The 12,883-nt window shown below is 38.8% G+C and overlaps 1 pseudogene; it reads right to left on the reverse strand.

Annotated features, from left to right (window-relative positions):
• The window catches only part of LOC130908977 (collagen alpha-1(XVIII) chain-like), a 38,725-nt pseudogene that overhangs the window by 4,141 nt on the left and 21,701 nt on the right, over window positions 1-12,883 (reverse strand).

Here is a 12,883-nt window from a genome sequence, read left to right on the forward strand (position 1 = left end):
GCAGCACAATTGATATATTTATGTAAAATAAATGCAAACTGCCCTTTTTTTTTTTTTTTTTTTTTGCTTTTAACTAAGAACCGAGACTGATTTACGTCCATATCTATAAAGAATTCAGGAATTTAAGTTTTTATTTACATGAATTTTCAACGTAAAAAGCTCTTCAAGGTGATAAGGCGGCGCCACAGTGGCTTAAAGACTAGCAGCACATTCGACATAGTTACGTAAAATAAATGCTAACTGCCCGTTTTTTTTTTTTGCTTTTAACCATGAACCGAGACTGTTTTACATCCATATCTATAAAGAATTCAGGGATTTAAGCATTTATTCACAAGAATTTTTAACGTAAAAAGCGCTTTAAGGTGATAAGGCGGCGCCACAGTGGCTTAAAGACTAGCAGCACATTCGACATATTTACGTAAAATAAATGCTAACTGCCCGTTTTTTTTTTTGCTTTTAACCATGAACCGAGACTGTTTTACGTCCATATCTATAAAGAATTCAGGGATTTAAGCATTTATTCACAAGAATTTTTAACGTAAAAAGTTCTTCGTCTGTGTTTCCACTTTGACGGAGATAGCCCTCTATTAATCGGCCCCGCGCCTGTTAATATGTTGTGAAGTCTATGGATTTATTATCTTATAAAATATTTGAAAAAACTGTGACTGGCTGTTTTTTTTTTTTTTTTTTTTTAAATGACCCGAAATCATCACTCGCACTATAGAGGCTTAAGTGTCAACTTTTGAACAGCTCTTCACTGTAGTGACCAATGTCCCTGAAAGGGTTACATTTGGCACCAAAAAAGGAGGAAAATGACATTTACTAACCAGAAGGGATCAGCTAAAACATCACGTCCATCAAAAGAATAAATAGGAATCCTGGGGTTGAGGGGTCCACCGTCACCAGTGAAGATGGACCTCCAGTTTCTGAAGAGCACGTCTCCCTGTGAGGAAACATCACGTCACAAACTCTCGTAGTATTGTGGCCAATCGACATTTTTGGGGCTAACCCTGAGGTTGGTGATGGGCAGAGTGTCCCGGAAGCCTGGGTAGACTAAATGAACCAGATCCTGCTTGCCCGAGGAAACAAAAGCGCGGTAGTTGGGGGGCAGGCCCATGGCTTTGGCCTGCTCGTAGCACAGTCGGTCAACAGCGTCCAGGCCTGCCATGTCGCCCGTGTGCGGTTGGTTCAGTGCCACCAGGTTCAGCTAAAAAAGAGGACACAACAGGTTAATTTTTTTATCAACAAACAGTATCGAGCGCAAGTCAGTGGCCTCACTCTGTCCTTGACGGCGCGAACTCGCTGAACAGTGCCGCCTGATGTTTGCTGGGCCACCCGTGGCTGAAAACAAACAAGTGTTAAAACGTCGCCAGCCAAAATCAATATCATACTTTTGCTACCTCGTCTTGTGGGATGATGTTGCTGGAAAAGTGGAGCAGACTACCGAGCTGGGAGGAAAAACATGAAAAATGAATGCTCTAAAAGTTCCTCAATATTTAACAGTTGTTGTTAAATGCCTGTACCTGTATTTCCTTCCATCCCTTAGACACCTTGAGGTAGAGGCTTCCCGTTGCTAAAACGTATGCCAGCATTCCCTCGGGCTCGCCGACGGTGTTCCTCATCATCAACTCCAACGAGGAAAATGTAGACACCTGAAAAATACATGTTGAAAACAATGGAGATTTTTGTTTCAGTGAAAAGTAAAGGTAAACCAATACTTTTGTCTGCTCTTTGGATTTGTCACAATACTTTTGAACCTAATTCCACTTTTTCTTCACTTCATGTGGGTGTCCCAATACTTTTGTTCTCAAGTCCAAAATGCGTTTTGTCCGAATACTTTTGTCAACCCTCTATTTTGCACTTTAAATGCAGGACTTTTGAACCGAATACTGCATTTTTTTCACATCTTGTGGATGTCCCAATACTTTTGTTCTCAACTTCATACTTTTGTCAATCCTCTATTTTTTACTTTCAGTACTTTGTTTTCGTCTCCAAATTGTATAGGTGTAATAAATAATAATCATGTAGATAAATGCGCTATATACCTAAGTACAGTCCATTTACCATTTAATGTATCTTTTAATAGTAATAGTGTACCTAGCTTACTTTTGACTACCTTTAATTTTTGAGTTCTTGGTTAATTTTGAACACTTATTCCATATTTTCTTACTTGACCCTGTCCTAATACTTTTGGTCTCATCTCCAAATATATTTTTCCGCCATCTAGCTGTCCCAAAACTTTTGGCAACCCTCAATTTTTCACTTCCTTAATGTGTCCCAATACTTTTGACTCTAATCTAGCTGGTCGGTGAGTTGCCGCACCAGCAGAAAAGCTACGCAAGCACGGAATTTATAAATTTAACGCACCGCGGCCGAGCCTCCCAAGGGCCCGCGTGAGCCAGATGGTCCGGGAGGACCGGGAGGTCCGGGGGGTCCGGGTGGTCCAGGCGGTCCGGCGACACGCACACCTGAGCGACACAAAAAGTTAGGGTCTCATCGGAGCAGACGTCCAAATCCGATCCGCGTACTTCTTTTCCCAAAGTTGCCGAAGGAAAGGGTGCCCGCCTCCCCTGGTGGTCCAGGGGGTCCCGCTGGACCGGGACCGCCATAGCCAGGGGGGCCCGGGTGACCTGGATCGCCGCGGGGGCCTTGCGGTCCCACCACCGATTCGCCTTTGGGTCCCTGTGGGGCATTTGCAGAATCACGTTAAAACCCGATTTGCCTCATTTGTACAAGTTGTCATGGCGGCGCCTCTCACCACTGGCCCTTGTTTCCCGGGAGCGCCTGGTACCCCGCGCAACCCCGTTTCGCCCTTTTCGCCTTTTTCGCCGACCAAGCCCGGCTCGCCCTTTACTCCCTAACAAACATTAGAATCTTCTAGTTTTTGGCATTTTAAAACAAATATATACTTTTATATGTAACTTACCAAGCGTCCTTTGAAGGTGTCTGATAAAAAGAGAAAACATAATTAGGAAAAAAATTATATATATACTAGGGCTGTCAAACGATTACAATTTGTAATCGATTTAATTACAGCTTAAAAATAATTAATCGTAATTAATCGCAATTCAAACCATCTATAAAATATGCCAATTTTTTCTGTAAATTATTGTTGGAATGGAAAGATAAGACACAAGATGGATATATACATACAACATACGGTACATAAGTACTGTATTTGTTTATTATAACAGTAAATCAACAAGATGGCATTAACATTATTAACATTCTGTTAAAGCGATCCATGGATAGAAAGACTTGTAGTTCTTAAAAGATAAATGTTAGTACAAGTTATAGAAATTTTATATTAAAACCCCTCTTAATGTTTTCGTTTTAATAAAATTTGTAAATTTTTCAATCAAAAAATAAACTAGTAGCTCGCCATTGTTGATGTCAACAATTACACAATTCTCATGGTGCTGAAACCCATAAAATCAGTCGCACCCAAGCGCCATCAGAGGGCGACAAAACACCAAAAAACACAAGTAACAAGTAAACATTACACTGTGCTGTCATTTTAATCTGATTGAGCGGGGCATGTGCGTTAAATGCGTCAAATATTTTAATGTGATTAATTGAAAAAAAAAAATTATCGCCCGTTAGCGCGATAATTTTGACAGCCCTAATATATACCATAATTTTCCTAATAGAAGACGCTACTTATTTCCCTTATTTTCAATCCTGCATCTTATAGTCCAGTGTGGCTTATTTGTTGATTTATTTGGGTTAATAGCAACACTATTTGACAGTGGCATCATAACACTGCCATAAGAGCGTCATAATTACACTATCATGGGCATAAATGAATGCTTATGACAGATGTCATTAAGTGTCATCCGGCAAATTATGTCACTAACTCCATTTATGTCCAGCTCGGTTCTTTTACATCCATTCAAAAGTGAAATAATTTGCCGGATGACACAAAATAAAATCTGTTATAAGCGTTCATTAATGCTTGTGGAAGTGTCATGTCATATTTATGATGGTCTTATGACAGTCTTATGGCGCTACCGTCAAATAAAGTAAAGTCAAATACCATAACTAACAATTAATGAAACAACTGGAACAGTAATTGAAGCGATAATTAGCACAGAACATGAATTTTGATTGTTATTTACATCTGTAGCGCTGCAATGAGTGCTAGGAGGCATGTTGGATGACAATAGTGTTGACAGCAGGTTGCAGCAAAGGTTGATTTTCTCCACCAAGGGAGCAGTAATGGCCAAATGAAGCTTCCTGAAGCAATGAAGCTTTGCAGCCATTGGTTGAAAGGTTCATTTGGTCTTATGACAGTCTTATAATGCAACTGTAGGTGCCTAAATAAGGTTTGGATAATTATTTATGTTAATTGTAAATAATTGATTTGGTTCTATAAAACAATTCGATACTTGTTATTTGGTTATATAAGACAGAATTGTTATGTATTATTTGGATTTGGCGGGATGAGTTTGTGACGTCATGTAGCACGATATGAATGGGCAGCGAGGGCTGTTTTCGAGGAGTGAGTCTGCGTGACGGCAGTAAGTAGTAAGGACAGAGCTCAGAAGATTTTTTGACCTACGTTCTTCCACATTCTCTCTATCGATCTCTCAGTTGCTCTTTTGTTTGTAATTTTGATGTCAAGCCGTTTGGATTGATTTTGTTGGATTAAAGAACGAACGTGAAGGGCTGCTTGAGAGTTTTTCTTCCCCGCTGTCTCGCGGGTACAAGGAAGAGAGTAACGCGTCAGATTGAAGGGCTTTTCGTTGTGAAACCTACAGCCACTGTCAAATAAAGTGTTCCCGGTTACTATCTTTTGGTGTAAATATCCCATAACACAGTGAGGACAGCTGCAGTTTATAGTCAGGTATGGCTTATCTATGAGCAAATGCCGCTTTCGTGTCAAATTTGGTGGTCGGCGCCTTATAGTCAGGTGCTCCTTATAGTCCGAAAATTCCGATCGCGCCATTTTTCAGGGGATTGGAATCGGGTAAAGAGGATCGGGTTTTATATAAAAAAAAACAACAACACATATATATTTATGTTTTTTTGCTTCATCCTCGTACAGCTTCTCACTCTCTCCCCTGCTGCTTTTCTTGGTCAGCAGTGCAGCTGGAGTTTGCCACTTAAAGTTAATGATGATTGACAGGTTTGCAGTTTTGATCTGGCAATTGAAAAGGCACAAATGTTTAAATCATCGCTCTGTCAATCTTCATTGTCTAGGGGCTGTTCTCGGCAGCGTGAGCGTCAAAGCGTGAATGAATTTAAGTGGACTCATTCATATGGATTATATGAATGTCATAGAGAGTGAGTAAAAGTATGGCGTTAAAGGTGAAGCAATGAAAAATGTAGGTGCCTCTACATTTTGTGCAAAAAGTAAAGTGTCTCACTTAATGCTAAAAATGGATCTCAATAGATTGCAGGTCAGTGTACCTTATTATGTAAATTCCAATTTCAACTAAAAATACATTAAAATATATATACATATATAGTTGTTTGTCTTTACTCACTAGGTGGCGCTGGCAAGCCAGGAACACCGCGTTCTCCCTTTTGTCCTTTTGGCCCGTCATTCATTTCACCTTGAATACAAAACAAGATTGAAAAAGTTTTTGGACGGGCATACATGTCCATGGTGGTGAATACATTTTTTTTTTTTTCACAAGCCAGTTAGGTGATAAAAGATATTCACTTACCACTTCCATTTACCTGGTGATTAAACATAGTTATCAGTAATTAGTATATTTACAAATAATAAATCTATTCTTAAGTAAGAGAATTGATGATTTATTCTGGTTATTTTTTTTGCTTATTGAAAATGTGACTTACTGGTGTTTTGCAGAAAGGTCGAGCAGGAACAGGGAAGACAGTCTGGAAAGTTAGCAGCGAGTTAGCGCTCAAATGAATGAAAATCATTGTCTGCCTTTGACGGTGATAGACGTCCATTTCATTTGAACTCAGTTTTGGTCTCATCTCCAAATCTATGTTTTTTCCCCCTATCTAGCGCAATTTTTACTGCCTAAATGTGTCCTAAAACTTTTAACTCTCATCTAGTCGGCCAGTGAGTCGGCACACTAGCGCCTGAACTACGTCTATCAATGAGAGTTAAGAGTATATTCTCCAATATGTTTATTGTTTAATTTTTGTTTATAATTTGAAAAAATATATATTTTTCAACTTAAAAAACTGGCAACTGGTTCAGGGTGTCCCTGCCTCCTGCCTGTTGTTAGCTGGGATAGTCTTCAGCAACTCCGCGGCCCTCGCGAGGATAAGCAGTTTAGAAGATGAATAAATGAACAAAAAAGAAAAAAAAACAGTACATATTCCCAACATTTTTATGTTTGTTATTATTATTTTACCTCACAGCCATCCCTTTTCCCAGTTCAAAAACATTGGACGTCTATCACCTCCAATGGAAGGTAAAGAGTTAATAGTACTTATTCTCCAATGTATTTATTTATTTATTTTAATTTGTTTTTAATTAAAAATAAAAAAAGAGAAAACATAAGTTAAAAAAATGCAAATATTCCCCTTTTTTATTTTTTCCCATATTTAATAAACAAAAATGGGGGAAAAAAAAAAACAAACAAACTGTAAATATGATTTTTTTTGCCACGCATTTTTCAAATTTAATCAAAGACATATTCCGAATAAAAATAACAACCAAATAAAAAGCGGGAAGAAAACTGTAAATATTCTCAATTTTTAAAAATATCTCTTGTATATATAATATTACTCTATATGATATATATTATTATACAGTGGTACCTCTACATACGAATTTAATTCGTTCCAGGACCTTGTTTGTAAGTCGAAATGGTCGTATGTCGAGCAGGATTTTCCCATAGGAATACATTATAATTCCATTAATTCGTTCCAAAGCCTAAAAACATACACTAAATTCTTAATAAATACTGCTGGCACTGTTACAAATGGCAATTAAACATAGAAAAACAAATAAGTTATAAATAAATAAGTCAGAATAATATAATAATAAGAAGAAGAATTAATAATTATTCCTGTAAATAATGTAACGAATTGGATTCTAATATGGCGGACACTTTTTACTGTCCCTGAACGCACCGCAAAGCTGACGTCATAGTGAGATAGGTCGGTGCGGTAGAGATAATACTTTCGTTTTCTTGAGAGCAGTCAACTGCTTAAGACAATGGGCGTTTTGTGTTGGATAAGTTCTTAAATAAATGATAAAAACATGACGAAGCTGGCGATTTCCTTGGCAATGTTACCACAATAATAATTGCCACCTTAACTTATAAATAGTGGCGAACGGTGGTCGGAAGAGGACCATGGAGCTGTATTGTTGAGCCAGTTCAGGGACGCGCACCCCAAGCTCATATTTTTCTATAACTTGCATCTTCATTTCAAAGGTAAGCATTACTTTTTTCCTTGTTTCTCCAACTGTATCAACTTTTTTTGAAAACTGTGTTGATTTCTCACACAAGAAAATCCACCGTGCGTTCGTTTGCAGTGCTGTCATGTCGTTGTATTTCGAGCAACTCGTCGGATGTAGAAACAAATGGCGGCTCAAATTTTACGTCGGATGTCGAAAAGATCGTGTGTCGAAGTGATCGTATGTAGAGGTACCACTGTATTATATATTCTAAGTCTTTACATAGAAAGAAAAAACATAGAAAACATTTTTTTTTTCTTTTTTTGCATATACTCTACATCAGGGGTCCCCAAAATTTTTCCTGTGAGGGCCACATAACTTTTCCATTCTCTGATGAGGGGCCGGGGTTAGTTTGTAACAGAAAAAGTGACGATTGCAGGAGTGCCTAAATGTAAAAATGTAATGTTTTTCAGAAAGTCACAATCAAATAACCCTTTCTGGATTCTTTACGGAACAAAAGTAGATCAAATAAAAATAATAATATCATAAAATATAATACTGTATAATAACAATAATGATAAATAATAATAACACTATTAATTAAAAAGATAATAACCAAATAACCCTCTCTGGATTCTTCGCAGAAAAAAGCCAGGAAATAAATAACACTATTGAAAACAAAAAAGCTCTCTGGTATTGTTCAGGGGGCCGGACCAAATGTGGAGGCGGGCCGTATCCGGCCCGCGGGCCGTAGTTTGGGGACCCCTGCTCAACATTCTCACTTACCCCATTTGGACATCGGAATATTCCGGGTCGACCGGGTCGTCCGGGCAGTCCGGGGAGTCCCTGTGTGTGCATCAAGTAAAATTAATATTCAGTCATACTAATAATTTACCCATCATGCCTTACAGGTTTTCCCACAGAGTCTCCTTTTTCTCCTTTGGGTCCACTCGGACCGATTCGACCCTAAAAAACACAGCAACGTGTCATTGTGCTTAAAAACACATTTGGCTGCCATTGACGGCCACTGACGTCCAATTGTGTGACGTCCAATCACACTTGTGAACTTGTGAATGTAAAAGAGTTTATCACTAGCAGACGCCCAATTAATTTGAAACAGGAAGGTGGCAGCAATGAATTGGACGTCTATCGCCGTCAGTGGCAACCAAGTGGATTTATTAAATTTATTTTTATTTTTTAAAGTTCTTACAGGTCTTCCAGGGAAACCCAAATCCCCTTTCGGTCCCGGCATTCCCATCGGTCCCTTTTTGGGAGGGAAAAAAAAAACTGTCATTTTGCGCAGTCTTTCAACGCAACGTTAGGATGATTTCGTACTCACGATTGGACCGGGAGGGCCGGTTTCGCCAATATCTCCCTGCAAAAAAAGTGAATTATTTCAACATATTTTAAAGAATAAACTAACGTTTTATTTGCGTAAAAGTTGCTTAAAAAATAACCTTGAATCCTTTTTCCTCAATGAGTGCAGACAGGTCTGTGATTGTTCCGTTTTCTGAGATGAAAACGGCCGGCTCGCCTTTCTCGCCCTGCACACAAATGTAAGCGTGAACATGATGCATTAATCTAATAATTTGTAAAGTTGATTTCTAAACGAAGGCTATTTTGCACAATGTACTTTTCTCTAAGAAAAGCAAGGGACAATTTGTTGGTGAATTTTTGTGGCCACCGAGTGGTCATGAGTCATATTGTTACGTTGATTTGATTTAAAAAGTTGTAATGTTCATTTAAAAATGTCTATTCTTATAGTACACTGAAAAAAATAGCTAGCTGAAAATAAGCTTAACCGATTTATTTTAAGCAATAAATTAGTATATTTAATCTTTAAAAAAAAAAAGCTTGTTTGTCAGAAATGTTCATAATTCAAGAATAGATATTGTTCAAAATATCATTCTATAGCAAGTTTTATTTTTTTTTATTTAGGTGAAAAATTACTTACTTAACTTTTAGATCTATGGATTTGATAAGAGCAAATAGTAATATTTACTTAAAATAAGTGGAATAATCTGACACTTTAATCTGTTAACTAGTCTTTAACACTCAAAACAAGATGGAGAAAATTATTTGACTAGATTAAAGAAAAAGAATCGGATCAAGACGTTATAAATTTGCAGTGTAAGAGTACATGTTGAGATACTTTATATTAAAAAAGGAGATAAAAGTTGTTCAGGAGTACTAAGAGTTGTCTTGTTTTAAAAATGAAAACCAGTTGTAAGACTATTGGAATTAATTGGTATTTGTTACACACACACAAAAAAATCTCGGGAAAAATACAGGTCAATATAATAAGAGTACAAAAAATATTAAAATAATATACTGTGATCCCTCATTTTTCGCAGTTAATGGGGACCAGAACCCGCCGCGATAAGTGAAAAACCGCCAAGTATCCCCCCACAAAAAAACATTTTCCTTGTTGTGGCTGTTTTTTTTTTGTGTGTGTTCAATGTATTTATTCAGATTTAGCATTGGAAATGCTTAAAAATCATTTATTAATATACAGTATACACTACCGTTCAAAAGTTTGGGGTCAGCCCCCAAACTTTGAACGGTAGTGTATGAAAGTCATTGTAAGTCAATACAGACTTACTCTTGTGACCCCAAACTTTTGAACGGTAGTGTATATATAGATAATTTATTTTAATTATATGTTGGGGAAAAAAAGTGGAAAAAAATGTCTTATATACAGTATAGAGAGTGCGTGTAACATATACCAATTATACCAATGATTTTTAAGCTCTTCAAATGTAATACTTATGATCAATTTTAACATATTACTGTCCCACCGAATTATTTTTTAAACAAGAATAACGCAGAAAAATGCTTGGCTTTATTAAATGCTTCATTGAGTGAGTCCACTCAAATCTGCTCAAGCTGCTCATTTACACACAATGAGTTGCCACACCAACTGTTTAACACGTTATATGATGATTGACGCATGCAGTGCTTTGAAGTTTGAGTCTCTGGCAAGATCAGACAGTTCAGACCTTAAACTGTCTGTCAATCATCGTTAATTTTAATAAGCAACTCCAGTGCACTCACTGCTTGACCAACAACGAGCAGAGAGAGGGAGGGAGGGGGGCAGAGAGACTACGCGATCGGCTAGGGACAGCTCACCTGTATTTTTTTTTAATCGGGAAAAAAAAATCTGCGATGAACTGAGGGCACGAAGTTTGAAGCGCGAAGTAGCGAGAGATCACTGTATCAAAAATATTTGTTAAAAAACAAAATAGTTTAGGTGACTTAAAACCTTGCTGCCATTTCGGGGATGGCGTGGCTCAGTGGTAGAGTAGTTGTCCCCCAACCCAGAGGTTGTGGGTTCGATTCTCTGCCCTGATGAACTCGCCTAAGTATCCTTGAGCAAGATACTGAACCCCACAATCCTCCTGGTGCTGCGTCACCAGTAGGTAGACGGCGATGTAGTGTAAAGCGCTTTGAGCGCCTTGAAAGGTGGAAAAGCGCTATATAAGTAAACACCATTTACCATTACATTGGTAAGACTTTATTTGACAGTGGCTTTATTAGACTGTCCTAAAACCGTCATAATTATAACATGACACTGTCATGATCATTAATGAATGCTTATGACCAATGTCATGAAGTGTCATTCGGTTTTATAACAGTCTTATGAAAACACTGTCAAATAAAGTGTTGTCTGAAGTTTTTCTCATTCTAATAAAAAAAACAAAAACAAATTAAAATCTTTCCAAGAAAAAAACAAGCCTCTTGTGTGTCCTATCTTGTGCTTACCTTTAGTCCTGGAGGTCCCTTTACACCTGGCACTCCGGCGTCTCCCTTTGGACCTTGTTGTCCCTGTAAATGCAAAAAGACGGTCACTCCACGTGTCTACGTTTGGATGCCTTCACTGGACCGCAACTGCACTCTGATCATTTTTTATTGTTTAAAACTCACAGCCAACTGAGCGTTGAAAATCTCCGAAAGGTTGAAGACGCCGTCGGTGTCGTTGAGAAGGAGCTGAGAAAGACGAGAAGATGCATTAAGCGTCCAATTAAAGTTGCCTCGGGTTGTTGTGTCTTACTTCCTGGAGGTTGACAATGGGTCCAGGAGGTCCAGGAGGTCCCGGAGGGCCGGGTAGAGTCAGCCCGTTCTGTCCTGGCTCACCCTAAGGAGGATTTAATTGAGGATTTAAGGTTGGGAGAACTTCAAAACGATCACGAAGCTGCGGTTGTTACCTTTTGTCCCAGATCGCCGGCATCTCCCTTTGGACCCTAAATGCAACACAAACTTCCATCATGTCACTTCCACCACACTTTAAGTTTGTTTTAGTGTTCTATTCACTGACCTCAGAACCTTTGGGTCCCTCTGCTCCAGCTAATCCTGGTGCACCTGCAGCGCCGGGCTCTCCCTGCACACGCCAAGATCACGCTTTACTCATTCATGTGCTGAATCACGACTATTATAGCGTGCATAAAAGGACACCAACCTTAAGACCTGGTTCTCCAGCAATACCTGGGAGGCCTTCATCACCCTGCCAAGGGCAAATAAAATGTTAAAAAAATACTAGATTTTAACGAAACATGTTTTTTCATTGTTACCTTTGGTCCTCGAACTCCTGGAACTCCTTGAGGGCCCTATTAAAGTCAAATAAATGGAATTAATCGCTCATCTGAAAATATTCAAGCATCTTGTCTGCATAAGTCAAATAAGCAGAAGCGAATTTTGCTTTTAAGTACCTCTAAACCTTTGCCAGGGGGTCCAGGTGGTCCAGCTGGACCCTGGGGTCCGACCCGTCCTTCTGGACCCTCGGGACCGGCAAGTCCTGGCAAGCCTTGAGGTCCTTGATCACCCTGGAAGAGAACGGCAAAGAGAAAGGAAGTTTACTTTACTGTACTTCAGACGTTAATATAAAAGCTGCTTTGGCGTCATCCTGTGGCATCAAAATGCAACTACAATTCTTACTTCACCCTTAAAGCAACACTAGGTAATTTTTCAACCTTCATATCTTCCAACCTTTCATAACATTTGTGATATGTCTACCGACAACTAGTTGACACATCTTTTATATCTTGAGGGGGTCTGTATCGCTTTTACCAACACTAATTAACTTTAACCCTTCCACACAAAAATAAAATACAAATCTGCTGACTGCTTTACGGCATACGTCGCTTCCCCCTTTCCTCATTCGTGATAAATACGGAAGTCGTTGCAAATGCTTTTGTGCTAATTCTGCAAAGATGGCAGAGCAACAAAAGAGACAAAAAGTTTTGTCTGAGGAGGAAAAAAAGGCCGGCTATGATGATATACGGAATACCGTAACCATTGGCCCAGCTTTCACTAGCTGGCATAACGCCCCCCCAACCCCATCCCCCAAACCGAACTTGTCAGCGCTGACTAGTTCCGTTGGGGTGGGGGGTTTGGCCACACAAAGCCACACGGTTGCTAACCGTCTTATGCTATTGTTTAGCCGCAACTGGATTCTTTACCTTATTACTATTCATCATTCCCACAGCCGCTGGAAACAGAAATGTTGTTTGATCCATCTACAGGCGACTGGGAGATTTTTGATTGATTTATGATTTTACA

This window comes from Corythoichthys intestinalis, chromosome 20 (genome assembly GCF_030265065.1).
Source record: "Corythoichthys intestinalis isolate RoL2023-P3 chromosome 20, ASM3026506v1, whole genome shotgun sequence".
In the NCBI taxonomy this organism is placed as follows: domain Eukaryota; kingdom Metazoa; phylum Chordata; class Actinopteri; order Syngnathiformes; family Syngnathidae; genus Corythoichthys; species Corythoichthys intestinalis.